General features: G+C 41.6%; 1 protein-coding gene across 1 annotated transcript in view; it reads right to left on the minus strand.

Annotated features, from left to right (window-relative positions):
• Positions 1 to 19240, minus strand: part of hs3st1l1 (heparan sulfate (glucosamine) 3-O-sulfotransferase 1-like1) — a 36639-nt gene extending 17399 nt beyond the window's left edge. The window contains exon 1 of the mRNA XM_069658951.1: positions 19073 to 19240. The gene's annotated coding sequence lies outside the window, so the exon portion shown is untranslated. The remainder of the gene's footprint in view (positions 1 to 19072) is intronic.
• Positions 19241 to 27472: the final 8232 nt, after the last annotated feature.

Below are 27472 nucleotides of genomic sequence, written 5' to 3' on the forward strand. Positions count from 1 at the left end.
ACATTTGATTAAGGATAGATTTACAGTCCGTCTCAAAATAATTTCTATAAAGAGATTTCTGCAAATGAGTGCAGAATGTGAAGACCAGGGACACGAGCTTTGGTGTCAGGAGCGTTCTGGTTTCCGTTTGTACTGACCAATCAAGTGTGAGCGGCTTGAGGTTGTAAGCAGAAACCGTCTGTAGGGAGAGCGACAGAGGCGGACACATCGGCTTTCATGACAACATGGCGCTTTTTATCAGTCTCTATAAACAGATGCGTGATTATGAAAGCAGAAACAGTCTGGTCTCTCAATTCAAATTTAATTCCTGCGTTTCAAATTGCAGACAGTAAGCATGACCAGCAGCGGGAAAAGGAAGTCGTGGCCATGAAATGTGATGCTAAATGCTAAACCTGGAGCCCCAAAATATTAGCTGCAATCTTATCTTTTTAGCAATGTATCCATCAAATGTCGAAATTCATGAAAAATGGCCATCACATGATGACCCTGCAGATTAAGCACTTCCTGCTCACTTCCAGGACATATTTATGGTTTTTTAATTTTTGTTTTAATGTTTGTATTAAAGACGGTTTTGCAAACTTCTTGTATTCTTAATTAATTCTTGTGTGTTTTAATTATTTTTGTCTGTGTGTCTGTTTTCTAAATGTTTTTTGTCTTACTTGGCTGCAAAACAAAGTTCCCCTCGGGGACAATAAACTTAAAGTTGATCACAAATTTAAAGTGCCCAAAATCAGCCTCAGCCTCAAACGACTTGTTTGGTCCGATCCCTCGTCCAAATCCAAAGACGTTTGGTTTAAAGAGAGACGGACAAACAGCAAGTCTTATCTGAGCACCTGCAGCAAACAAAGGCTCTTTTTGTTAAATAAAACAGCTAAAGATGATCAAACCAATAACCAACAGTGTTTCCAAATCAACTTCTGTTGACTGACTAATCTAAGCAAATAGCTTCAGCTCGACAGTTAAAAATGAAGCCTGAGCAATATTTTCATGACTGGCGTAAAACTGAGCTTAGAGAGGAAGAATCACCACTTATGGTTCATAGTGACATGATTCTATGTGGCTCGTGCAACGATTTTCCACTGATGTAACTTTGTTAAAGGGGCCATGTATTTTACATGGATAATCTCATATTGTGCATGGGTTTCACATTGTTGGGTGTTAATTGTTCACATTGAAAAAGTGAAAACTGCATAATTCCGTGTTTTTCCAGAATTACATGTTTTAAAACGTCGCCTCTGAAACGGGCCGCTCAGAACAGCTGCAGGTTTCTACGTAGAGCCTTGCTTTCGCTGAAATCAACCAATCGCCATTCACCGTCATTCACCTCAGGCTGCCTTCTTTCACGAGCTTGTCAAGTCGAGTGACAGTGAAAACTTGTACAAATTATGAGCCTTTTTTAAAATTCATTCTGAGAAAGTAATCATGTGTGCATTCATTTTGAATATTTTGATAATGTCTAGGTATCCATTTGGCACAAGATTTGGTACTGTACACAGAAGACAATTATTTGGTGTGTGTGTGTGTGTGTGTGTGTGTGTGTGTGTGTGAGAGAGAGAGTATGCATATGGTAGTATGCTATTTGTGGGAGTGGAGGGAGGATTGGGAGGGTGGTAGGTCTTAGGTTAGGGAAAGTGGGTATGATGCTGCTATCTGATTTTATAATCTCTTAATCATATTGTGTATCTCCTAACTGTATATTGTATTCTGTGTGGCTTGTGTGTCTACCTGTCCAGGGACTGCAGATGGAAATTAGCTAATCAGCTAAATCTGGTGCAGTGCATCTCCTTTCTTAACTGAGACTAATGTGTGTCGTACGTGGTCCCTGACAAACTAAACAATAAACTAAACTCAGTACTGTCAGCAAATCATGGCCACGGTCTTTGAACGGCAAAACGGCTTGTTCCTTTCAGGAGGAAGGAGAGGCTCCGAAAAATAATTAAATTAAAATATGTATAAAATTTTTAAAACGAAAGAAACTTTTCCAACATGAATCACAAACACATTCGAATAATTGATTGCATAGCTAAAATATGTCCCCTTTAAAGAATCTTCTTCTGAGCACCATCTGCTCAGCTGAGACGGTCGGCTACATGTGCCGCAGACAGTGCTGAGAGGATTGTAAACTATCGAGTCAGAGCGCCCTCTGCTGGACAAACTACATGATGACAGCAATTATAAATTATGCCAAGGAGTGTTGTCTGCAGGCTGCACAGTGGTGCAGCGGTTAGCGCTGTCGCCTCACAGCTAGAAGGTTCCTCGTTTGAGCCCCGGTTCAGACGTAGCGGGCCTTTCTGTGTGGAGTTTGCATGTTCTCCCGGTGCATGCGTGGGTTCCATCCAGGCACTCCGGCTCCCTCCCACAGTCCGAACACATGCTCATTAGGTTCATTGGTGACTCTAAATTGCCCGCAGGTGTGAATGTGCGCACGAAAGGTTGTCTGTCTCTGTGTGTCAGCCCTGTGATGGCCCCCCTGCCACCCTTAACAGGATAAGTGGTATAGATAATGGGTGGGTGGATGGATTATTTTCAGCATCATGTTCTGTATAAAGTTTTCATACGGGAAGAACATATACATGGCTGCAGATCTCTGATAAGTTGATATAGGCTGATATTATCGGTCTGGCTTCAGTAGAAATGTACTCTCAGACCGCAGAGATGCTGAGCAAAGTTTGTGACCGTCACCTCGTAGGCAAATAACATCAGCCTCCTCTGTGCTGAACTTTAAGCAACATCCTAGTAATTTCCTCGTCGCAGGGGCAAACAAGACTGTAAGGGAAGTGTTTATCTATAATAACAATCTGCAGCTCCATTTCCCCGTGCTCAGTCTCTGCCTCTCTGACAGCGAGTGTTTCAGAGGTCTGACTGGGCAGGGACGGGGGAGGATGTAAACCATCAGAGCTCCACGCGGCTGTTGGACGCTATATCATTACATTGTTTACAGCATTTGCCTTCATGCCCCTCCACACCGCTGTCAGAGCAGCACCGGGCAGCTCGTCGGCCTTACCTCAGTGCTAAAATTCCACTCTGCTGAGAGGAAATGAAAACTGTGGTGCCAGCTGGGCTTTACATCTGCTTCCAAACTGAGTTCTCACTCTGTTTACAGACATTTTCAAGGAAGGCTAACCACAAGTACTGGCACTCTCTGTTACTTTGGACTTTCTCTTCCTGTTCTTTCTGGGAAACGTAAGACAAGCAAGAGGTTTGAATGCAGTCCCAGCATGCACTCCTTGTGTTCAGCCTGCATAGCAAGGTGGGATTAGCCATCAGTTTAAATCACTAGAGCATGCACAAACTGAGATGAGGTGTGAGGAAAGAAAAGTCTCTGACTTGAACAGAATTTAATGCACATGAAAGGGAAAACAGGCTGTTAGGTGAGATGCATGTGAAGAATTCTGGCTTATTTAAATAACTGAAAAGACCTGTCTGCGTCTTAATGACAATATGCGTGCATGTGCAGCTCCGGGTTTGTGACAGAATCAGGTTAAGAAGATAGAGGGAATAAAACATCACGTCACTTCAGCAGGGGGACTTTCATGGCAGAGCAGAGCTTTGTCTCTGCTGCTGTGATGGTAAAACCACCAGCTAACGCTAGAGACCTGCTAAAGCTAATGAGTGTGCTGTGTTTCTATATTTCTTTATTACTTTGAACTCGAGAACAAAAATGAGTCTGCCAGTGCATTCGTTGGTATATTTGACAATTGTGATGTGACCTCTTGGAGAATCTGCCAATGATTCATATCCTTAGAATCTGTACCCTCTAAGATAAAAGGTCATGTGAGTCAATAAACCAAAATAATGTACGAAAGTATTGACATTTTGTTGTAAATAGAAAAAAAAACATGCTTGTATTTTTATCACATTTAGCTCCATAAACATGCAAAACATGCTGATACAAAACAAAACAAAAGTTTTTTTTTAATTTTGCCCATTTTTATGGGCATAGTGCAAAGGTCATTAAATCTGCGTCCTCGATATAAACACAGAGCGTACATTCATTTTTTCATATCAGGATTTTATTTCTTGACCTGCTTTACATCCCCAAATCTGTCAGACCAAAAGGTTATGCAAGTTATGCTCTAGATATTATACTTTTAATTTGGTTCAGTTTAAACAACCATGCACACAACAATATCAACCCCCAAATGCAGACACCATTTCATTGGTTTTAAAAGGCAGGTAACGTAATGTAATGTCATCAGTGAATGTACAACGTGGTGACCCGTGAGACAGAAGCCTTAGACCAGAGATATACATGCTTTTTAATCTTGTGTTCCCGTACACAACCGGCTGCGTCATGAACGTAATTATTCACATACTTGTCTCTGCACTATGCGTGTTACTGGAGGATACCTCTAGAGGGCACACCAGAGAGCTCAGGCCGTATGCAGCTACCGTATGTGCAGGATGTAAACCGCAGACATGCGGTGTGTCCGAAACCGCATACTATCATACTAATCATACTAACCGTGACGTAAAGTTGAGTATGTCATGCGTTCCCATCTCATAGTATGTAATTATGTGTATGTGAGAAATGCCCGGATGTATACTAGATCGGCCCGGATGTTTGAGTATGAGACGGGAGCTCACAGTCTGTACTCAACTGCCCCAAAATGCATTGCGGCTATTCAGCTTCTACTATGGCAGAGATGGACCGGAGATCAGACCAGACATACGTAAACTTTTAAGTCACGTGATACGGAGAAGACGGCTCTGAGTATAATGCAAACGGCATCCTAATAGTCAGGTTAGTAGGCAGTATGCAGTACATACTGTTTGAGTATGTAGTAGGCAGTACGTTAGTATGCGGTTTCGGACATAGCAATTGAGACACTCGAGGAGGTTACTGTGATGTTCGGTCTGAGATCAGAGCAGAAACAGCTTTTGTGTGTTCGGTGGACAGAACACACCGTCTGCACCTTCCCCGCTCCGTCTCTCCAACATGTTCCTCCGTGCACGGACGTAACGCTCCCGGACTTGTTTCCATTTTTTTGTAGGTTTCCACGGCGACTTATCTGTCTCCAGCTGTTTGACAGGCATGTTTGTCTCTGCGCAGCGCCAACGACACATCGTACAGATGTGGGTAATCGTTGCCCCTGCTGCTGTGTTGACCCTGTCACGTCCCCTCTGCCTCTACACTGCCCCTACTGTTCATGTGCAGACTGCATCTCGTGACCACATGGTGTTCATTTTTGAGGACGTGCACAGCCGACGCTTCAGACAGACGCAGGGAACGCGGGGCAGCCATCATACTTAAAAGCAAGTATATCTCCAGCTTCGTCAACGTTGTCAACGAAATGTAAAACATGATGAAAAGCAAGACAGAATCATTTGCTTATGGTGGTGAAAATATTAAAGGCACTCGGTATGATCCTTCTTATTTTAGCTCAGTTTAATCGGGGGGAAGTCAGTCCATATTTTATCCTTAAAGCTTCACTATCATGCACATTAAAATGAGACCCAGTCCAGGCTAAAGATTAATCAACTCCAGTTAGAAGACGAGTCTTATCAGAACTACATAACAACTTATAGTGTGAGGGCGTCTCACTGTTAATTTCATCCGTGCTGTCTTGTTGTGCCGTTCTTCATGAATAAGTCATCAGTCCCCCACTGTTCCCCTTTGGCTTATTGCTCATTCTGCCGCCTCCGTGGCCCTGTAAAACCAACTGAAGTGTTTATGGGAGATAAGAGGCAAAGGAGGTCGCAGGCCCAATAACTCCTTTTATCACCCCATGGTCTGCAGCGAGGGCTGCTTTATGGGAGAATTTGCTGAAGACGAATTCTTAATTAGAGAAGTTTGTGGACCCAGCATCACAGGCCTAATGGGGGGATAAAAAGAATCACAGAGGGAGCATGTGCAGGGCTGCTTGTTGGCCTGCTTTGTTGCAAAATGAGAAAACAGCCTGGGTTTGTTCTCAGAGTAATATCAATGAAAAAGGCTTTAAAACGGGTTTGTTTGGTTGGTGTGACAGTCGTGTTTGTCCAGACAAGTCTCAGTCCTTTTGGAAATTAGTTCAGGTTATTGATTTTGTGCAGGGCTTATCTTTATTAAAGGAGTCTACCTTGTCAATAGAATTACTGCCTCGGCCATTAAGGTGAGCTGATTCTATTTCCTATTATTGTAAATTCCTACCCGAGAGACTTCAGTGGCGTGGGTTTAAAGGGAATGCAATGTTTTCTCCTGACCTTATCAGTCAACACGATAACAAATAACTTTTATTTCCTGTTCTTTTAACACCAAACAAACTTTTCTTTCAGGACTCAATGTTCCAGCCCAGGGTACCTTTAATTCACCAGTCTCTTCTGGTATCATGAAGAGCCACCTTTGACAAATATGAACATGATGCGATGGAAGGAAACCAGCTCTAATTTTAATTAGCCAACTTGGCAGACATGTTTCACCAGACCAGATAATGACTGGGATCCAGTGTTCCCAGTCGCCTGCATATTAGCCGAGAGAAAAGGGGAAATTAATTCCTCATTTTCCCAGGCAGGGAGGAGGAACTCCATAATTATCTCATCTCCATAGCAACAATGAAGAAATACATGTTCTTTACATTCACTCCAGAGGACAGCTTAACGCTTCAGATAGAAGATACTTTGCATGCAGCCCTTTAATCTGAGTGGAACAGTTTCCAAAGTTAGCCCAAAAGATTCAACTAAATTTTGCAAACAGCAGAACATTAGTGGAGACGTGTGATGCAATCCTCCCCCTTTCCCGGCTCATCAGCCCCCGCTGCAGAGCCGAGATTAACCATCTTTCACTTCATTTAGATGGAGGATTGTTTTGGGGTTTGCCTGATTATATCTGTCTCGAGCACACACCATGCCTCTATTGGTATTTAACAAAGATTAGCTTTAAATTGATGATTAACCTTTGTAATCCTGCGTGCATATTGAAAATGGCTTGCTTGTCTTCACCACAGCCACACAAAAGAGAGGCTGCATTATCGTTCAGGGAAATTTGAGACTCGGAAAGCAAATGAGGCAGCGTTATCTGCCTGGTGCTTGGCTGGATAATGAAGACGAATCTTCGGACCGTGTCATAATGAGTCCGAACAGATGAATTCTTTTGTGTTCTTAGTGTGCATCTTTTATTACAACTTCACTGTGACCCTGACAAGCAATTGCTGCCCTTACTTTGCAAAGAGGCAGAATTTACTCGTGGGAATGAGTGGTTGCCATTGTTTGGACAGCGTATTAGGCCTAATCAGACATTAAATGAGTCACTTCTCCATATTTAACTCCAACTGGGCTGGTAATGGTTTAATTTGCCGGGCAATGAGTTTTCCCATGCGGAGCGCTCCTTGCATTAAATCACAGCCTGATGCATCTGCATCTGTTGCACTGAGAATCAATACATTAAAGATACAGCGACACAGACTACTCCGAGCAGAGAACAAGTGAAAGTAAAAAAACTCATACCTCACAGGATAGCGTGTTACGAGAGCACAGTCAGAACAACAAGAACTTTCTGGAAGCACAGACAAACACAGCTCTACATCTCCAGCTTATGTGACTCTGTTGGACCGGCAGAGTCGTCTAGATGTCAGAGATGGAGAAAGTACTTAGATCTTTTACTGAGTAAGTGAAGAAATACTACAAGTATCATAGAAACAACATCAAAATAAACTTAAAGAGCAGCTCCAGTCATGTTTAAGGACATATAAAATGCTCTGCTTGAAATAATAAATTGTGTTTGATATGTTTTTTCTGCAAAATATGTTTAATTACCTAGTAGAAATCCTCCCAAAGCATATCCTCCTTCTGCCTCCTTAAAAACTCCCCAATCTACGTAGTCCCCGCCCACTATGTCCTACGTTTCTCCTCCATTACAGCCGAAAACAAAACGTCTGCCATCGTTTAGTGGCAACGTGTTAAAACTTAGCTAGCTTGAAATGTAGTAATTAGTAGCAGTAACGTTACCCTAACCCTAACTGGAGGGGGGCTTTGAAGCTCCAAAAGTAAAGCACTTATTATGCAGAAATGGCCATTTAAGAAATTATTTTCATATAAATATTACTGCATTAATATGTGAAACACTTTAATGTCTAAACTGGTTTAATCTTATTCTGCAAAGTTAATACTAACTAGTAAAAAATACTCACGTAAAGCAGAAGTACCTCAAAGTTTACTAAAACTTGCGTAAGTGTCGTCTAACTTTGCATCACTGCTGTATGAACGTCTCTACAGTGTCCAGTTATTAAAAACAGTTTAATTGGGTTAAAGCTTTAATGGAAGTTCAATGAGGACTTGTCAAAAAAAATCTATTTGATCAAAGTGATGATCATTTATTCATCACTTCTCCATAAGCTGTCAAAAAGATATTGAAAAATGCACATCAGATTTGCCCAAAGCTTAATCACACTTAATGGATGATTAAATCCAATAAGATGAAATAAACCAGCAGAAAAGACGAAGAAAACTTGATTTATTCATATCTGAGAACTTTTGATATGATAAATCTACAATTACAAAGCTGCTGTTTAATCACTGTCGAGTGACTGAACATGTTTCATATAAACGTGATCTTTTTAAAGACAAAATACTGAAGATCCTGAGCTCTCTCTCAGTGCTTCATCTCAGACAATAGCCAGACCATAGACTGTATAAAAAGATGGCCGACATGACAGCTCCCTGAAAGTGAAGCCAAGCCCTCTCTAGCGCCCCCTGCCGACTGGCTGCAGTATAGCTCATAAAGCCCGCCTCCTCCATGTTAACAGATGGGACATGAGTCAAACTATAAAATCAAAATACACGTCAAATACATTTTTCTCAAACATGGTTTCTGTCAATATAGTTAGTTCTTATCATGCTGATTTATGTCAAAGTGTTCATTTTTCTGACAAGTTTAATTTTAATTAGTTATTTGATGCTATAAAAAGGGGGTGTGGCCTCATGATTGACAGCTCTGTTGACAAACGAGGCTCCTGCAGCGTTCTGTTCCCGAGTAGCAGAGTAGAGGAACGGTGAGAGGAGACGTAACTAACACTAACACTACAGTCATTGAACTTTCCATCAGCGTGAATATCTGCTTCAGACCGACACAAGAAGCTGTTCTGCTGTTAAACACGCCGACGTGCCGGATCTTTGCTGTTTATTCAGGTAAATTCTGTGTGCTTTGTCACCAGCGCAAGATGGCAGCGCCTGCCTCAGGAGTATTTTAGCTTCAAATAAATTCAATGAGAGTTGATGGAGACGCATCACTGATAGTTATATACAGTGATTGGCCAGAAGCAGCTCCTCTGTACTTCTACATATGGTGATGAAATGAAGATGGTTTATTATCCTTTGGAAACTTGGAAGCAGACATCAAATACCATACCTAATTCCTACTGTGCTCCAGACCTGTGGAGCAGATCACAGCCCACACTTGTAATCCTATTGCAGTTTATTAAGGTGAAATGATGTAAAGAGGAAGAGATGTGATGAAAACTCATTCTGAGGTGAGGCCTAAAATCTGTGATCTAACCCGGCCGAGCTACAGCCTGGCGTTATCCTGAGAGGTGGGACACTTTTTATCACACACTCACTCTTTGAACTGACAAAGCGTCTTTACAAATATGAAGATATAATATAAAAACTATTCTCTAAAGGAAACCTATATTAAGTCATTTTCAAACTTTGTGTTGATGTGAAGTGAATAAGAAATCCTGCAGAAGGTTTGGACGGATCTGTTTGTCTACTTAAACATGAGCAAACCCCCCGAGCGAACGTATTTCTGATAATGGAATATGCATAAACACATAAATTGAACATAATGTTTTGCATGCATGAAATATTCACCTGGCTCTGAACTGATGGCTGCTAAGTGGGTTAGTTTACACTGATACATTAATACTGCAGCACCCGTTTGAACAAATGAATCATCCTCTTACACATATTAGTAACAACAGAGAGAAAGAAACAAGCTTCTTAAATTGAAATCAGTTCTAAATCAGATTAAGCTGCTGTGTGTTATTTTCTTAAATCCCATTTATCAGATAACGTGGCTTCTTTTTTTTGGCTCATTTGCCTCCATGATAAAAAAATGATGAGCAAATACCAAAATATTCCTCGTTATCCTAAAACCTAAATTACAGCTGCTCTTAATTATAAACTGGTCAAACAATTAACACTTAATGAACGGTTGAACATCTGCTACACACACTGTAGATTAGTGGAAACAACAAATGATATAATTACAAGATTAGAATAAGAAAACAAATATGTCCACTGAAAGAAATAAAGACAAAGGAAAAGAAGCTAATCTGAGTTAAAATTATCGTTGCATTAACAGATTTACACTAATTATGTCTTTATATGTGCAGATAATAAGAATATAGTCACAAACACCTCTGAAAATGGAGAGAAGACTCGTGCAGGTAAAACCAACCAAAAAATCATCAACCAGTCGGAGACAAATCTGAGACTTTATAATTAAGACAAAGGCCAGCTTCTAGACAAACATACTCTCTGTGAGATTTGCAGTGTATCGCATGGTATGATAGATATGATATGATATCATACATTGTATACATTTCTCCCTTACCACTTTATGGTATTTTCATTTGAAAAAGAAGCCGATATAAAGTGGTACAAGGACCGCTTCAGACACCTTCTGATTTGCTAAACAAATTAAATAAAACATCATGAGTCGGTTTCATGCAACTGTTGGCTCATTTCTTCCTGCAAAACCAAACAATACAAAACAAAACAAAACACAAAACTGAGCAGAGCTGCAGCTTATCGACTTAATTCCAATGAAAATGTGTTCTTCCTGAAACTGACAGTATTTTTAGTCCTGTTTTTGCTTTCATTTTCACACCTTTCTACATGTTTCAGCTGAATCGCAGCAAACTTTCAATCGCAAAACCACTTTCTATATTTTCAGCTGTCATTTTGTATCCAAACCGAAGTCACGCTGAACAATGTAAATTTGATCGTGTTTCAGTTTGTGTTGATTTGGCGCCCCCTGTGGACAAAGCCGTACCTCTGATCTCTTTGCTGATTTTGTCCTTGTGGTTTTTAACACAAAATCTCATCTTGCTTATGAATCACTCACTTTAAATTTTTGCCCTGAAAAATTTAACAAAGGCAGCGTACAGTTAATCGCTTGGTCTGACACCTACACCCCCGCCCCGCCAGCAGTTTCTGACTGAAAAATAATTTGTGTTGTCGCTGATGGTCTGGTTTGCTTTTGTAGGTAATATAAAGTGATCAGAATTCATTTCAGTCTGTTTCATAACCAGTGAAAACTACCTGACAAATTTCACGCTGAGCAGAAACACGTGACTGCATTAGAAATAAGTGGAATACATGGAAAAGGCGCATGCCCCATATACAGAGGCTTTGTCCTCGACGCAGCGGACCAAGGCTCAAGTCCGACCCTCAGCTCCTTGCTGCATGTCATCCCCACTCTCGTCCCATGTTTACGACACTATCCATTGTTCTATCAATAAAGGCAAAGGCCAAAAACATAAATGATACTCCCTGTAGTACTCCAAGTACCTCTAGGGGTACATGTACCCCATTTAACATACATTACTCTAGATGTGAGGTTAATCATAGCATTGTAGTAGATCCTTGCTTTTAAATGTCCTGACTATTTTCAACTTACGCATTCAACATACATACATACACACACTTTACATCAGCTTTGTGCCTTTAAGCCAAAAGGGAGGAAATCTAAGGCAGAGGAAAAACATATTTCATAGTTCAATTTCAGGTTTCAGATAACAGTGTTCTCCTTTAAGATGGGAGAAATAGAGGTGCCTGTCTGGGCTTTCTCCCTTCTACAAACCAAGATGAAGAGTCTCATTCAGCACCACGGACAGCTCCCCGCTCAGCCTGAAGAGGTGGCTGCTGAACCCTCCGTTAGTAAGTGTGACAGAGGCATCATTAACACGGGTCGGATAGCTTTCTCTGGAGACTACTCTGCGTCTATCCTTAATCACCGTCTTTTCTTAAATACTTACTTAGCGTACTCAGTACATCTACCTGTTAAAGACCTGTGAGAGATGTTGGTATCACTTCTGCTTCAGAAGTGTGAAAGGACAACAAGGATGGAGGTTCTGAAGAACACTGTGAATTTATTCGCCTCTGTGCATAACTTTGAAATCAAAGCACAGATTGTCTCTGCGCTGCCTTTGTTAGGTGTCTGACCTTCCTACAATAAACCTGAAATCAAAGTCTCTAAAGATCACATTTTATATTTAGACAAACCCAGATCTTCGTCTTTAGAGCAAATGTCAAATGTTGCTTCTGGTGGTGGCAAGAACGCGAGCCAAGAGGAGCGACCAACGCTTGACATTTTCTTCTCATGAGTATTCATCTGCTCCTTTTAAATGACTACCAGTGATGTAGCAAAGAGGAAGCAGACAGAAGAGTGCAGGTGTATGAACATTGCTACTGGTGGTTTCTTTTCTAAATGACTGACACACACTTGATCTTTTTTAGAGAGGATCCAGCAGGTAATCGGACTCCTTTCAGTCTGCAAAATGTTCATAAATCCACCTTAAAATGATGTCGCTCCTCATCCCTGATAATCTTAATATCTCAACGCTAATAGAAAAAGGCCGTCTTCCAGCGAAATCATTTCATTAAAATGTTCCTTAAATATTCTGCTCTCAGGCCAGCAGACAGATGAGGAACATATTTCAGGAACAGAAACAAGTGATAATTTTATACATTACTATCTGTTACTTTCCCATCTGCAGCTCCACAGAGCCGCACACACACCCACACTAAATAAATACATACATATGGCTGAGCGGAGGCATCGCAATCAAAACAAATCTCACTCCACACGCCGGGGTCGTGATCTCTCCAAACTGCAGATACCATCAATCCGACAAATATGACAGGATGTGTGTGTGATGGAGAAAAAATCAGGATGTATGACACACATTATGATGTGGCTGGCATGTGCCTACTCGTCTGAGGCAGCGGAGAACAAAGGTAATGAATAAATAACTCGGCTCGTCATCAAGTGGAATGATAAATCTACTTCATAACACTCGGCCATGATGGCGCGTCAGGCTTCTTGAACCTCTTGATGAAAAAGTGGGCCATGAAATCTGTTCACTAGCAGGTGTCAGCGCCCTCCGCTGTCTCCTCCCTCGCCCGCTCCTTCCCCGGCCTGTTATATCAGAATGGCAGCAAATGAAGCAGGAAAAAGCCTGTTGTCTCATTCTGTCATCAGATCCTGTGTGCCTTTAATGAGGCTTCCCCAAAGGCTGAGTTCAGACTCAGAGGCTTTTGATGACAAACACGCAGCTCCCGACAGCTGCGATGCTGCTCTTTAAAGCCACTGGAAACACAAAACCACAACAGCCTTCCAACTATGTTATTTAGGGTCATACATACATCACAGTAAGGATCTAAAAACTTGTTCCTGTTTGACAAATTTGAAATTTCTGTTGAATTTCCTGATGCGCTGGTTGAGCTGGATATTTATTATGTATGTTATTCTGCATCTCGGTCGTCGCAGGGCAGCTATGTGGCTTTTTACACCCAGTGTTAGCATCAACAGCCACAGGTATTATTAATAATGAACTAGCTAACGCTAAAGAGACATCACTTAATATTGCATTCGCTTTGAGAGCAAAGAGGGGCATCTTAGGTAATGTAGCATATGCATGCTAAATGTAACTCACCATTCAGTGTACAACTTAAATACTTAGAGCTGGAGGACTTCTGCTTCTGTCTCTGACTCAGAAGACTTACTGTCTCGGGCTGCACAACACTGATTGTCAGATGTGCCGCCCTTGTGGGTGGAGCCATTGCACATGTCAATCAAAATGTGATTGTCCACGCCCCCTCAGTGTTGAGAAATGGTCTAAACAGGAAAATGTTAGTTCTGTAAAGTTATGGATGTTTACTTTCACTCAGATTTCTGTGGATGCTTGATGAGACTCTCAGCTGTGATATCATATATCAATTTTCACTCTTTCAGCCAGATTACCAGAGGCTTTATTACTTTGCTGTTGGTGCACATGGCGAGTAACAAGCTCTGACATGACGCGCACGGACCGCGGTGGCTCCTTGCACGATGGATGGCTGCCTGCTGCACACTCATGAATTATGGAATTCGGCACAAATATGCAAATCTGGGCATTAGCCTAGTTCTGCCTCGGTACTGTAAGTTACAGTGACTTATCTATTATGTATGAACCAAGGATTGGAGTGAAGAGGTCCCGGCAGCCGGCTTCAAGGCCCTTTCTTAGTTCACATCATGAAAGAGAATGAATAGCAGGGGAGGTAACTCCAAAACGCGAGCTTTCTGCCGCTCCGCATCTTTAAACACTGGGGAGAATTAGAGCTTGCTTCCACGCTCAATTGCCAAGCTACTTAAAATAACAATGGTTTCCACCGGATTTAGAGGCCTGGAAGATACGTAGGGGAATAAGCATGAAGTTGTTGCTAATCCTCTAATTTCTCCCCATAAGGCTGATGTGAAATGTTAGTCTGATCAGTAATCAGTCCACGGGGGAGGCAGACAGGAGATCCAGCCAGCTCAACAGGCACACACAAAAATTTGCCTCTGTACGACATTACCATCACAATGCTACATGAGTGAGTGTACTTGGGTAACCTAATCGTTTCCGTTTAAATATCCCAAATGAAGGAGGCTGCAGGACTGAGAGTTTGCTCAGTCTGAAAATCAGACACGTGTTCTGCTCGGCATAATAAGCGAGTCCTGCAGCTCCCCGACAAACAGAGCCATCATTAGCCCGCATCAAAGTCAATCATCGGGCTCATGACAGATGACAGCTTCTATTTAACAGGGAGCCCAGGAAATTATGTTACCTGGTCCTCGTGAACCCAGTCGCTATGGTAACAAGAGCAAGCCGCTCCTCTACACTGTCCCACAGTCAGCCGGCCCGCTTGTTTCTAACAAAGGAATATTCACAGAGGTCCAACAGAAATTTAAACTCTCCTCAGTGTTAGGTCAGCAAATGTAAACTGTGATGATACAGCAGATTTTACACACATTAAACCTTCTTTCAAAAGAGTACAGAAGCTTTTTTGGGCATAATTGTGAAGGGAGAGTCTAATGTGTCTGTAGGATACAGAGAATAATGATATTCTGTTTATTGATACTGATGTTATGATTGTGTTATTGTGCACGTTTAGTGGGAAGGATCTTTTTTTTTAATTTTCACTAAAAAACTATTAAAATCACAATGAACATTGCTGCTAAAATCTGGAGAACAAGATTCATAGGCTCGGGTGTCTCTGCAGCATCATGTTTTTCTCGTGATGCTGTGTTGCCACATGGTTTATGATTCTTCAGTTGGATGTGCATGGTCCATTTGTGGTACACTGGACTGATACAAAATGCTCTTTGCCTTTAAGACAAGCGCACATATCAGCGTTTATGTAGTGTAGTATAACGTTGGAGTGCAGACATCTGACCCTTTACAACATTCAGTGAGGACTTGTTTGTATTCAACTCCAAATGCGGAAGCTAACAAGCTATAGGCTAACTACCTTCCACTCAGAAAGCAGCTTAAAGCTTGTTACCCTAGCTTGCTAACATTAGCAGAGATTCCCAAATCTCTGTTCTTTCATATCACACATTCAACACGTTCTTCAAAACATGTCGCTCGAGTTTTGCTATGTACGGAAGCCCTAAGCGGACATGCAACCATACATTTTATTTACTCTGTTTTCCTGTTATAACGAGTCATTTCTGGTTGTTTTCTCCTCATCTCAACTTATTCATTACGTTATCACGAGATAACAACGCTGCACCGCTGTAACGTCAGATGATCTCAACTCCTCAGAGCTGCAAAAGCTCAAAAACAAACATAGAAACAGGCTTAACTTACCTCATTAATGTGGGCGATGGTAGCATGGCATGCCCTGGTCTGTAATATCACAGTGACCAGCCTTGTTCTGTTCTCTAGATTGACTGAAAATAAGTCGAGATGTCGAGAAAACAACCAGACATTACTCGTTATCACTGGAAAACGGAGTACAAAAAATGTATGGATGCGTGTCCGCTCAGGGCTTCCGTAGAAATGTTCACTAAGACTCCAAAATAAAGCATTCAAGATGATTAAAGGCAGTGATAAAAAACCAACGTGTGGTTAGATTTTCAAAATAAAAGTGTTTTTGCAAAATGGTTGCAGTTTGGTTATGTTTAGGCTCTGAGTACTAGGTTTTGTTCAGGAAAAAGAAAATGCCGTTGGTTTAAATGGGGACATATCTTAATACAGTGGTTCCCAGCCTGGGGTCCGGGCCCCCTAAGGGGGGCGCCAAAGATCACTGGGGGTGCGTGAGGCTTTGTCTGCACTCAGACTGTCAAGATTAAATTTGCACATGTTAAATAATAATGATAATCAAAAGTCTGTTCAACTAGTAAAAAATATTTTCATCCATACAGACACACAGATATATTGTTTGACATACATTCATACATGCATGCAGAAATGCCTACATCCATTTAAATGTAACTAACAGGGGTGTTATTATAATAACAAAGATAACTTTGATAAACTGAAACGACAAAGAACTATCGGCTGATTGGTGTTCATTTTTGCCAATAAAGATTTGGAATGAATCACTTTATTGTTTTGGTGTACGTGTGTGCGGGCTGGGGGGGCTCAGCCTTTGTCAGATACAAGCGGGGGGGCTCCAAGGAAAAAAGGTTGTGGGACTGTCTTAGTTCACCTTGTTACGGCACTAACAGACATACGTGATGTAATTTAAAAGGAAGTCAACATTGGTTTCACATGGGAATCTAATCCTGGTCTCCTGGATGAACGTCCCGTAGCGCCGTAGCTACAGCCTCATATAGTGAACTGTAGGCCGGCAGGCTGGAAGTGAAAATAAGCTCCTCAAGATTTGAAAAAGACTCAGATAGCTAGCATTAGCTTTTTTCTGTCATGTATTCACTGCGGTGATGGTCAATGTCAAAACACACGGCGATATAAGGTCCTGTAACTGCTTCACTGCGCACGTTGCTCCAGGAGCACAATCATGACAAGTTACTAACGTAAGGAAACGACAACAACGATGGCAAACGGTGTACAGCTGGCTAACTGCCTGTGTGCCTCTTACAGTATATAACAAGTTATTTTAGTGCCACATATAGCATCAATGAAATTATACAACAATGAATGAAAATCTTGCTTTTTGACCACGCAATCCAAAGCACACACAGAGGATACTACAGCATAAGTTCTACTTTCAGAATTTTAATTTCAGTTGGACTTTAAAACACAAATGAAGGCCTTGAGATACCATCGAGCATATTTAACGAGCAAAAGCTCTGCTTCTTCATAAGAGCTCTTTTATCTCCTGAGGGAGAACCAACCACCACACCAACCTCCGTAAAAAAGGAAAAACTCTGGAATTAATTTGCATACTTAACAAATATCCCTGTGTGCCTCTGCTAATAGTTTTCCTCCTTTAATTCAACAAACATAACCTCATCAAATATTTATCCCATTCTCTTGTTTTCTATTGCTTTTGATTAGGAAAACTTGAGAGAAAGAAAATGCTCTCCTGTTTTGTTGCCCCCCACCCCATCCTCCACACCCCCTCTTTGTTTGTAGCGTACTCCATCAAACAAAACATTATAACAGGAAATTGTTCATGAGAAACAGTTCCTCTCCCCGTCTCCTCCTCCTCTTTCTATCCTCCAACATGAAACTCTCCCTGCATCACGCTGTAACATCCGCTGACCCCGTGTATCTGTCCACTCACATCACTGAGACGCCTTCAGTTTTCTTTGGGGAGTTAGAAATCATAACACCTCCCAGGACCACCATTGTCTTAACAACCACACTCATCAACACTTAGTGTCAGGAAAATCCCTCAGACCGCCATGTTCGCTGCCTTCTGTCGGACGCCACCTTTGCTCAGACCTTTGTTTCACCAACAAATGAAAGCAAGCAGCGTATTTGTCCCAGTTAAACCCGGGATAAACAGGCGCCCCATTCATGTTGATTAGTCGGGTATGAAAATAACGAGGGTGACCCCTCTTTCAAATGACCTTTTGCCCTTTTTTGCCTATGTCCCACTTTTTACTCATTTCTCATTACAGCCTGTCAGTCCTGATTTTTTGATGTTTTCATACCCGTAGGCTACATTTATTACTTTGACACTTTTAACACATCTGCGCTTTGATTGTCCTCCTGAGCGTTTTGCTTTTAAAATTTATGGAAAATAATTTAAAAAAGGGATTAGTGTAAATGTACAGTACGGCCTCAGTCTTCCCACAACCTCTCAGCCCAGTGAGCACCTGTACAGTCACTGTGAAAACATTAACTAGCTTCTGCTAAAAACACAGAATGGTTCATTTGAATCTCATCTGAGAACTTGTTCCAGTCAAACACTGCTTATGCCTTTGAGAATCCTGCAGCTCACACAAGCCAACACCCACATGCTCATAATTAAAGGTGAATTGCACAGCCTGTGGCAATTTGCATCCTGTGACGTTAATTCCTGACTGCTGGAATTTCACTCGGCAGGTCTGATACCAGATACAGGGGTGACGCTGCTACATCAAGGCTACAGTTCAGCAGGAACAGGGAAGTGGCAGTTACCATTACAGCTGCTTGTCTGCCCTTTGACATGAGCAGGACACAGTGTGAGACCTCTCAGCCTTCAGCACTAAAAGTACAACTTGAATACATCTTTACTATATAAAAAAAAACACGAACTGAAATAAAAAATGAGCCAAAACTTTGAATGCATTAAAAGTGCTAATGTGAAGTTAAATTGTATTTGGCATGGCCCAGGATCTACTGAGGATTGTCCTCGTGGGAGCTTATAAAGCTAATTTAGTGGATGTAGCATTTTAATTAGTTTGATCAATACTCTATGACAGAGGATTTAAACTGCTGGGGAAAGACAAGGGACTCATTTTCCATGAATGAATGTTGAAATGTCAGAGATTCAGCTTGCTGCAAGGCGATCCTGGATTTATTCTAGCTTAATAATTGATCAATTAATCGCCCGTGATTTCAAAAGCATAAAACATCCCTTTGTCAGACGCATGAGAGCATGTGTGTGTGTCTCAGGAGCTCCGAACAGGAGACACAGACAAAGTGGAGGAAAGCTGGAGAAAAAATCTGGTTACCTCGCGCGGGGGTTCGGTGAGGATCTCCGCGCGCCTCCTGGGTTCGGGTTGATCTCAAGAGCGGAGGATGATGATGATGGTGCTGAACCACGGAGCGCACTTTTGCGCACTGCTGGTCCACACAGAAGAAAAGCGTCCGTCTCTCCTCTCGGCTCCGCTCATCACTGATTCATTTGAAAGCGGACACCAGTGGGGAGGAACGGAGTCCGTGTTTATTCAAAGTGGATAACTCGACTCCGTCTCCGGCTCACGCAGACGAGCCTGTGTGCAGAAACGCGAGTTGTGCCCGAGCCGCTGCTTTGCGTAGCAGACAGGATGGAGGGAGCGGGGAGGAGCCGTCTGCCGTCAGATGATCAGGGCAAGGTGCTCTCCTCTCCTCACTGATGCTCTGCACTCCAGCCTGAGCAGAGCTGCAGCTCACACCTTAACACAAGAATCCCGAGCTGAGCCTATTGTATCAGCAGGAAGGTCTCTTACTGTCACTTCTTCTGCATGCTCGCGCACAGAATATAGCTACCTGTGGCCAGGTGATCAGCTTCACACAAAGGCAGTCTTAAATTTGGCAGTGTAATAACTTTGTTTAAATCAAGGCTTAACTGTAGGACCCTGACTTTACCTTAGTGTGTGTATATTGTATTCTTACAGTTCTGAGTATTTCCTCCTTGAATGGTCTTATTCACATTTACGCCATGTATTATGGGCACTTCATATTTTAGTGTTTTCCCATTTTTCCGTTCTTGAGGATGTGTTTCACCGTTGCCTAGCAACATTTTCTTTCTTGTTTTTTTACACTATTGCCAAGCAATTTTTAAAGCTAGCTTTAGCTTTGAGCTAACACCAAGGAGGAAATTGCCCCTTAAACTAAGGTGACCAGATTTCTGAAATGAAAATCGGGGACATTTTCAATGCGGCGGTGAAAAATCATTAAATATTATCATTATGAAATAAAAAACAGGAACAAGTACTTTTTCATGTATTTTAACCAGCTTTTATTACAGAAATGTTGCAATCAAACAAATGGGTGACATCACCAACCATCCAGCCACTGAGGAAGACAAAAAAAAGTCAGATGGAGATTTCATATATTTGCTGAAAGGATTTTACAATGCACTGAATGACATATTAGTGATGTTTCTTCTTTTCAGAGAAGTGTGAATTAATTTGCAAAGAAAATAAAATCTATGACCTTTCCATCTCTCTCATATCTGCAGCTTGTTTGTCAGTTAACTAAAACACTTTCACAATCCTTGGAATATAGGCGTACAGTATGTTGTGATCCTTTCTGAGGATATTGCTTTTATTCTGTAACTGTATTTAAATGATGTAAATACTTTATGAGCAGTCAGAATGACTGTTAGAGTGTACTTACAATCCACTCTAATCTAATCTTTATTGTATCGTAGCTCTCAACAGTTATATTAATCTGCACCAATAATGTGTGATAGGACTGTTTATTAAGACCAGGGAGAGAATCCAACAGTCCATCAGCAAACTGCAGATACACTTGTAATGTGTGTAAGGGGGTTTGTTTTAAACATGTTTACACTTTTAAAATCGTGAAAAAAAAATGTTTCAAGGTAAAATTGTTTCATCTTTTATCATCTTTAAGAAAAAAAATAAAAAAAATAAAAAAATATTGCTTACCTTTCTCTAAAGTTATTGATTTATATTGTATATAGTTTGGTTTATTTATTTTACCATAGTCCTATGCATTATGTCTGGCTATAATGATGAATGTATGATACCACTGAGAGTGGAGTCCTGCCTGTTATGTTCTCTGTACCTCAATATGATGCCTTAATGCTTATGTTCTTGTCAATGTTAAAGAATGTTAATGTTGATCATTTCAATAAAAAAATAAATTAAAAAAAAAGTGTGTAACAAGTGAGACCATCATCCAGGTGGAAGGTAACACAATATTTAGCCTAAGCTTTCTCTAGCGCCCTCTACTGTTCTGGACGACCTCACTTATTGGACTGACAAACTGTGAAGTTAATTGGATAACACCCATCGTATGTATACAACGAACGAAAGTCCACCACACACACTTTAAATACTTTGGCTGAGGTAAATGGAAAATGTCATACAGTTAACTAAAACAATCTAGAGGTACAAATTCAGCACCTACAGTCTGCACCTGCTGTCTTGATCCTATCCTGTTCAAAGGCGTCTCTCACTGCTTAATAAATGAGACTGCAAACATTATTAATGATCTCTACAGACCGTCATTTTCTTGCTTCTCCGGTGAGCTGTAATTACATCCATGCTGAAGGAAAACAACCGTCATCCATCAATAATTAATAACTACAGAACAATCTAATCTTCATTAGTAAGATACTGGAAACGGTTCTTTACAATCAACTGGACAAATATCTTTCAGCTCCAAAAATGATACATACCAGTCTGATCAGAGCACGACACAGCTCTTTTAAAAGTTATCACTGACCTGACCATTGTGTTATATTGCTGATATTTATAGTGTAAGTATGCCTTTCACTTTATGCTACATGATTTTGCTTTGTTCTGTATTTATGAATAAAACATGTTCATTACAATCTTTTCTGTGATTGTTTGAATTTGAAGGTTGAATAGAATGAGCAGTGCATCCATCAACAAAGACAGTGTTACAATGAGCACCAAGATGATTCCTAACAGACAGTATTCTCATTAGCTTAAAGTCAGTTCCCCTCTGACTGCTCTCGAGGACACACGCACAGTTTACTCTGAGCATCTGTTGTTTTTCAAAATACGGGAGTACTTCAGAAAGATTGCAATATAACACCAACTGTCAATACAGCGAGGATCTTTGGTCTGACTGAAGCCGTAAAAAGGGTTAAATAATGGTCAGTTACTCCTCTCTGTCTCAGTGTTGTTAGAAATAATCCAAAGCAAATATTAAGCATACAGAGAAATTTAAAACAGACTTAACAGGCAATACCAAGGCAAGCGGAAGTGCCGCCCGACAACTCTCGTAACCTAGCAACAGTAAGCGCAGACGAGAAGCGCTCTGACATCGTGGTTGTGGGCGCTGCCAGCACAAAAGACACTGTTAGTGGACACAGGGCCTAACTCGTTAGTTTGTTTATCTGTCGATATTTAACAACGTCTCCCCACCAACAGACACATAAAACCACATTTAAATTACAAATAAAATAGACAGTAAATGTGTGACCGAAAAGGTTCAGGCCGAAGCTAAAGCTTATTTTACCTACCCTTTTTACTAAAACACCAGCATACAGGAAACACTTCCACTAAGTTTAAGTTAATCAAACACGAATGATTGTACCTCATCTTTATATTATTTTATCACCCTCTTTATACACATTTTTAAAAGTACAAATTTGACATTGCTACACATTCTCAGTTCACTGTCAGTTAACCCCATCTGACAGACACACACCTCTGCTTCATATTTGTCCTTTCCATTGTGTTTTTTTAAATACCTGTTCCCCTACTGACTCTCTCTGATGTCGAACCACTTCTGAACACAGTTCGAGAGTTCTTCTGTAACTTGAAGATAAATTAAATTAGATAATCAGCCAAAACAGTGTGTGCATTAATCACTAAAGATGTGTTGAGTACTCTCTCACTCTCACAAAACTCTCAGGATCTTATTCAAACATTAGAAATCTGTCTGCTACAGAGAAACCGCTGTTTTGATGGCGTCTTATTTTACTCTGATGGATTCACACTCTCACTCTATGTCCTCTCAGATGTCGGCCGGCCTACCCATTTCTGTACGGAAATTATTAGGAATTGGTGATATTAGCTTATTCATCATATTACCTAGCTTTAGTCTCTTCCCCTCTGTTAATGTTTGAATGAGTTTAAATCTAAAAACAGACTGATCACACCACAGGTGGGACACAATGCAGAGGAAGTAAAGGGTCAGATATGCCCTGGAGCGACATGTGAATCCAAAATCCCCATTCATAATGGAAGCGTGTGCGTGTCTAACACTCTCGACAACACTGACTTCTTTTAGGAGAGTCAGGATACGAGCTGTTGTAGCCAGAGTCCTAAAACGAGAGCATAAGAGAGGGCAAGTGAAGGGCACATTCATATTTCAACAGCCCCGTGCACATTTAGAGGGAACGACAGAGATCATATTTGATTGCTTAAAAATGTATGGTGTTTGTTCAGAAAAGATGGCAGCTGCATGTGGAGCTGAATGCTCAGAAACGGGGGCATCGAACAAGTTGCAGCCGAGTCAGCGGCAGAGGAGCTGACATGGGAATCTGAAAAGTCAGTTTTAGCTTTAATTGAGCACAAAAGAGCCCTTTCAACAGTTTGGGGAGTGGAAACTAATTCTGTCCTTCTTAATAAAATATAGTGCTGTGCTAGATAAAAAATGTTAGGAAATGGGAAAATCTGGGACCCCAAGGGTTTCTGACCCAACTTTGAGGAGTGCTGGGATGTAGAGCTGGAATAGTTGCAGGCTGTACTTTGCAGCGCGCAGATGTGTTTGATAATTTATCAGGCGCCTGTTCCCCGAGCAGCACTGATAACCTACAGCCCACAGCCGGCGAGACACCTTAAGTCACGAGGTCTTAAGCTCAGAATGAACTTTTCATGCTGACTCTATGATATTCTGATAGATAAGGGCAGCATTACAAAATCACATCCTTAATACTGTTAACTTTTCAGGGGAGAATCTGACATTAAATCTGCACCGCAAGCTGGTATTTACTGACAAGGGATTTTATGACTTTCATTTTCATGTCACGGGTATCTTACCCCACTCCTTCTGCTTTTTGTTACACTGGATCATGTGCAGACGGATTACTTGTGACACAAACCCTTGCATGCATTTAATCACTTGCCAGTAGCTCTAATACATCTGTCCTTTGCTGTAATTTGAGTGTGCTGTGTTTGTCGTTGCTGAGTGTTGGGGTAATCTGCAACCAGAGCTGCACCCATTCTGCTCAGACTTGTCCCGTCCTGGAAAAGATTGCGCTGATGAAATTTTCATTGAGCTGATGAAGCTGAGCGCAGTTTCATAATTCCCCGGCGAGTTGCATCAGCTTGTACTGATATCATTCTATCAAGACCCACTAAGAGCGGATTTGATGTCTTGATAGCTGAGGGGAACTATTCTGTTTGAGGATGATTCTTCCCTAGGTGCACTGGGGCTTTGGAAAACATGCAGCGTGATCGAGATGCTATTTAGGATCGGTGTGGCACTCTTCCGTCAGAGCATTTTACTGTCCCTGAACTGTCAGTACAACAATGCTTTCTGCTTGAGTTGACTAAAGGACAACCAACTTCAGAGTGAAGCCAGACAGGCTTCTTCTCTATGTGAACTAAAGGATGCAGATTTTCCAACAACAATGGTTTCTGTGTGAGAGTGCAAGAGTGGGAAGCACCTATAAGTGCTACAGAGATTCAAGCATCGTCATCGTTCTTGATATACAGGATTTAAAAGACTGTTGGAAAAGTGTTTAAATTGTTGGGCTGAATAAAATATGTACAGATTGGTGAGATTCAGCTTTGGCTCAAGCAAGGACACAGATGATGATTTGTTTAGTTCAGATCCTAACTTGTCAACGAGCCTAATTCCCATTTTGCTTGTTCAGTACTTTAAAGAAGGTTTGAATAGTGTCTCAAACAGGTTCTGATAGTTTCATGTGGGAGAAAAAAACATGCCGACTGTCGCATATGCTTCAGGGGCTAAGCAAGATAGTCCATCCATCCATCCATCCATCCGTCCATTATCTATACCGCTTATCCTGTTCAGGGTTGTGAGGGGCTGGAGCCTATCACAGCTGTCATTGGGCGGGAGGCGGGGTTACACCCTGGACTGATCGCCAGTCAATCACAGTACTAAGTCTAGATGATTTGACCAAAATTTTCCAGCTCCTCCTGGGGAATCTTGAGGTGTTTCCAAGCCAGATGAGATATTTAATCCCTCCAGCATGTTCTGGATAAACCTCAGGGTCTACCAGTTGGACATGCCTAAAGAAAGGCCTCCAGGGAAAGGCCTCCACGGGAGGCAACAATTAGGAATGTGAATATATCTGAAAAGGAGAGAAGAAGTTAGTTTACTGAAATAAGAAAGAAAATAACTGAAAACTGGAAACAAAGGGATCAAAACCAAATCAATAGGCTGGAATATAACTGAACCTACGCGTTCAGCACGGTGTAGTTTCAGGAAGGAGTCCCAAAACAACGACCTCAAAGATGCACAATTCGTATGAGTTAGTATGAACTCTGGATTATGGAGTTAATTCTTGGTTTAACTCTACATGTGACCACTTTTATTTAATTTATACTTAATTAGCTTTCTGCCTGGAGTGAGTAGGCCTCTGTTTTTCCTTCTGTCTGTCTGAACCTTTACAATAAACTGCTCTCTAAAGAACTCGAGAAAAGAACATGAACCTTTGGAATGACTCACAGCTCCATTGTGACTTTATGAGAGACTCTGACTCCTGGCATGGTTTTTACTATGATTGTCTGCGAGTGGAAAAGCCGACACTCCGGGTCATTCATTGTGATTGCTCTTTGCTTCTCGCTGAGAATGAAAGGAACAACTCTGTGAGTGGAAACCACCACCGGGTGTGAGGTCACTCAATCACCATGGTGACAGAAGTGTAGCCGCCCCATCAATTCCTTGCATGGCATTGAAATACTTTATTTTCCTGGAGGACAGTATCAAGAGGTCTAATCTCCCACTCTGCTGCTCATTGACCTGCGCCTGTTGATTTAAAATGCAGAGGACTGCGATCGCAGAATTAATGAAGCCAAATCACTCAGAAGGTTGATCTTTAATGTATGTTTAGGCCCCTATCATCCCATTGAAGGAGCTGAAACATCATCAAACCCATAGACTGGATATAAGAAACGAATGCAGCCAATGTTATCACATCTGTTGGTTTATGAGCTACACTTCTGAAGCTTTGATTTTGGCATTGTGGCCGACATCGTCTCATTTTTTTGAGTGATACTGACTCAGTATCACGGCAGGTGAACAAAGCAATCCGAGTTAATTATATGAAGGGGTCTTCTCCTTGATAAAATCCACCGTCTTCCCTGCAGGGAAATGGCCGCCACAAATAAATCAATGTGTGAGAAACACTGAATGAGCTAACAATCCATGTACGGTGAGCACAGACACAGATACCTGCTAATTAGTGCTAACATATTATTATGACGACGCGTCTCCAACTCCTCTTGTTGTACAAAAATAAATACCCCATCTTGTGCATTTGTATCCAGAGTCTGTGCGGTAGACCAGCAATGTTGACATCCCGCCGTCTCTACCCAAGACACACGTTTAACTTGTGGACTTGACGTGTTGGAGCCCTGTTATAACCCAGTCTAGGGGTAAGGGAGGCGATGTAACGCCAATGTAAAAAGTATCATCACAAAATTATAAGCAGCTTTCCAAAACACAATTCAACAGCAAGAGGCGCTATATGAGGCAGGGAACAAAGGGCTGCGGGAGGCGCCAAATACACAACCAAACTACCTCACAGTGTATGTGCTGCCGTGCTGCGTTACAAATAAAAAATAAAACCCTTACTGTCTACACTAATCTTACTTGTGCAAAAAAAAAAAAGTAGCCACCCATAAACTAGTGTATTACTAACAAAGAAAACTCCCTCAGTGTGATGCAAATACGGATATCAACAGAAATAAACCAACTAATCCTAACGCCCAGTTCCCAAACTAAAACAAAACTAGTGCCTCGGTGCAGGTTAACATAAATACACGAATCAGAGGTATACACTGATAACTGTCTAAGGAGCGAGTTAACCACAGGCGAGAGACACACGAACGGTCTGCTGTTCAACAATCACCGTCCTCCTGGCAGGTCCGCGGAGTGGCTTCTGAAGGTTTTCGGATGGGACAGACAGCTGCTGATTGGCAGACGGAGCAGACGAGACGAAGAGGGCGGAGCCGGCGAACACTGACGGCAACTGAAGGTGAGCGGTCCAGAGGCGTGGCTTAGGGGGAAATCCCGCAGAGGAACAGGTGACGTCTGTGATGCAGATGACGTCTCGCATGGACCTAAATTAATTACACCGAAACCCGAGGATCATAACAAGCCCTCAGGTGTCCTTGGCGTGTTGGAGCCCTCAGGAGGGCTCAGTCTGCAGCAGCTTCTTGTGTCGGTCTGAAGCAGATATTCACGCTGATGGAAAGTTCAATGACTGTAGTGTTAGTGTTAGTGTCTCCTCTCGCCGTTCTTCCTCTATTCTGCTACTCGGGAACAGAACGCTGCAGGAGCCCCATGTGTCAGGACAGCTGTCAAACATGAGGTCACACCCCCTTTTTACAGCATCACAGTTCAGTGACTGAATTAGCTGAGGTGAAAAAAACATCACTATGGATAACTACATTTTAAAAGAGTGAGTAAGACAATACAAAAATTCACGCCTTGTAAGTGATGAAGGAAGG

Source organism: Semicossyphus pulcher, unplaced genomic scaffold, assembly GCF_022749685.1.
Source record: "Semicossyphus pulcher isolate SPU_LCO1_2020_fin unplaced genomic scaffold, fSemPul1.0.p SCAF_12, whole genome shotgun sequence".
In the NCBI taxonomy this organism is placed as follows: domain Eukaryota; kingdom Metazoa; phylum Chordata; class Actinopteri; order Labriformes; family Labridae; genus Semicossyphus; species Semicossyphus pulcher.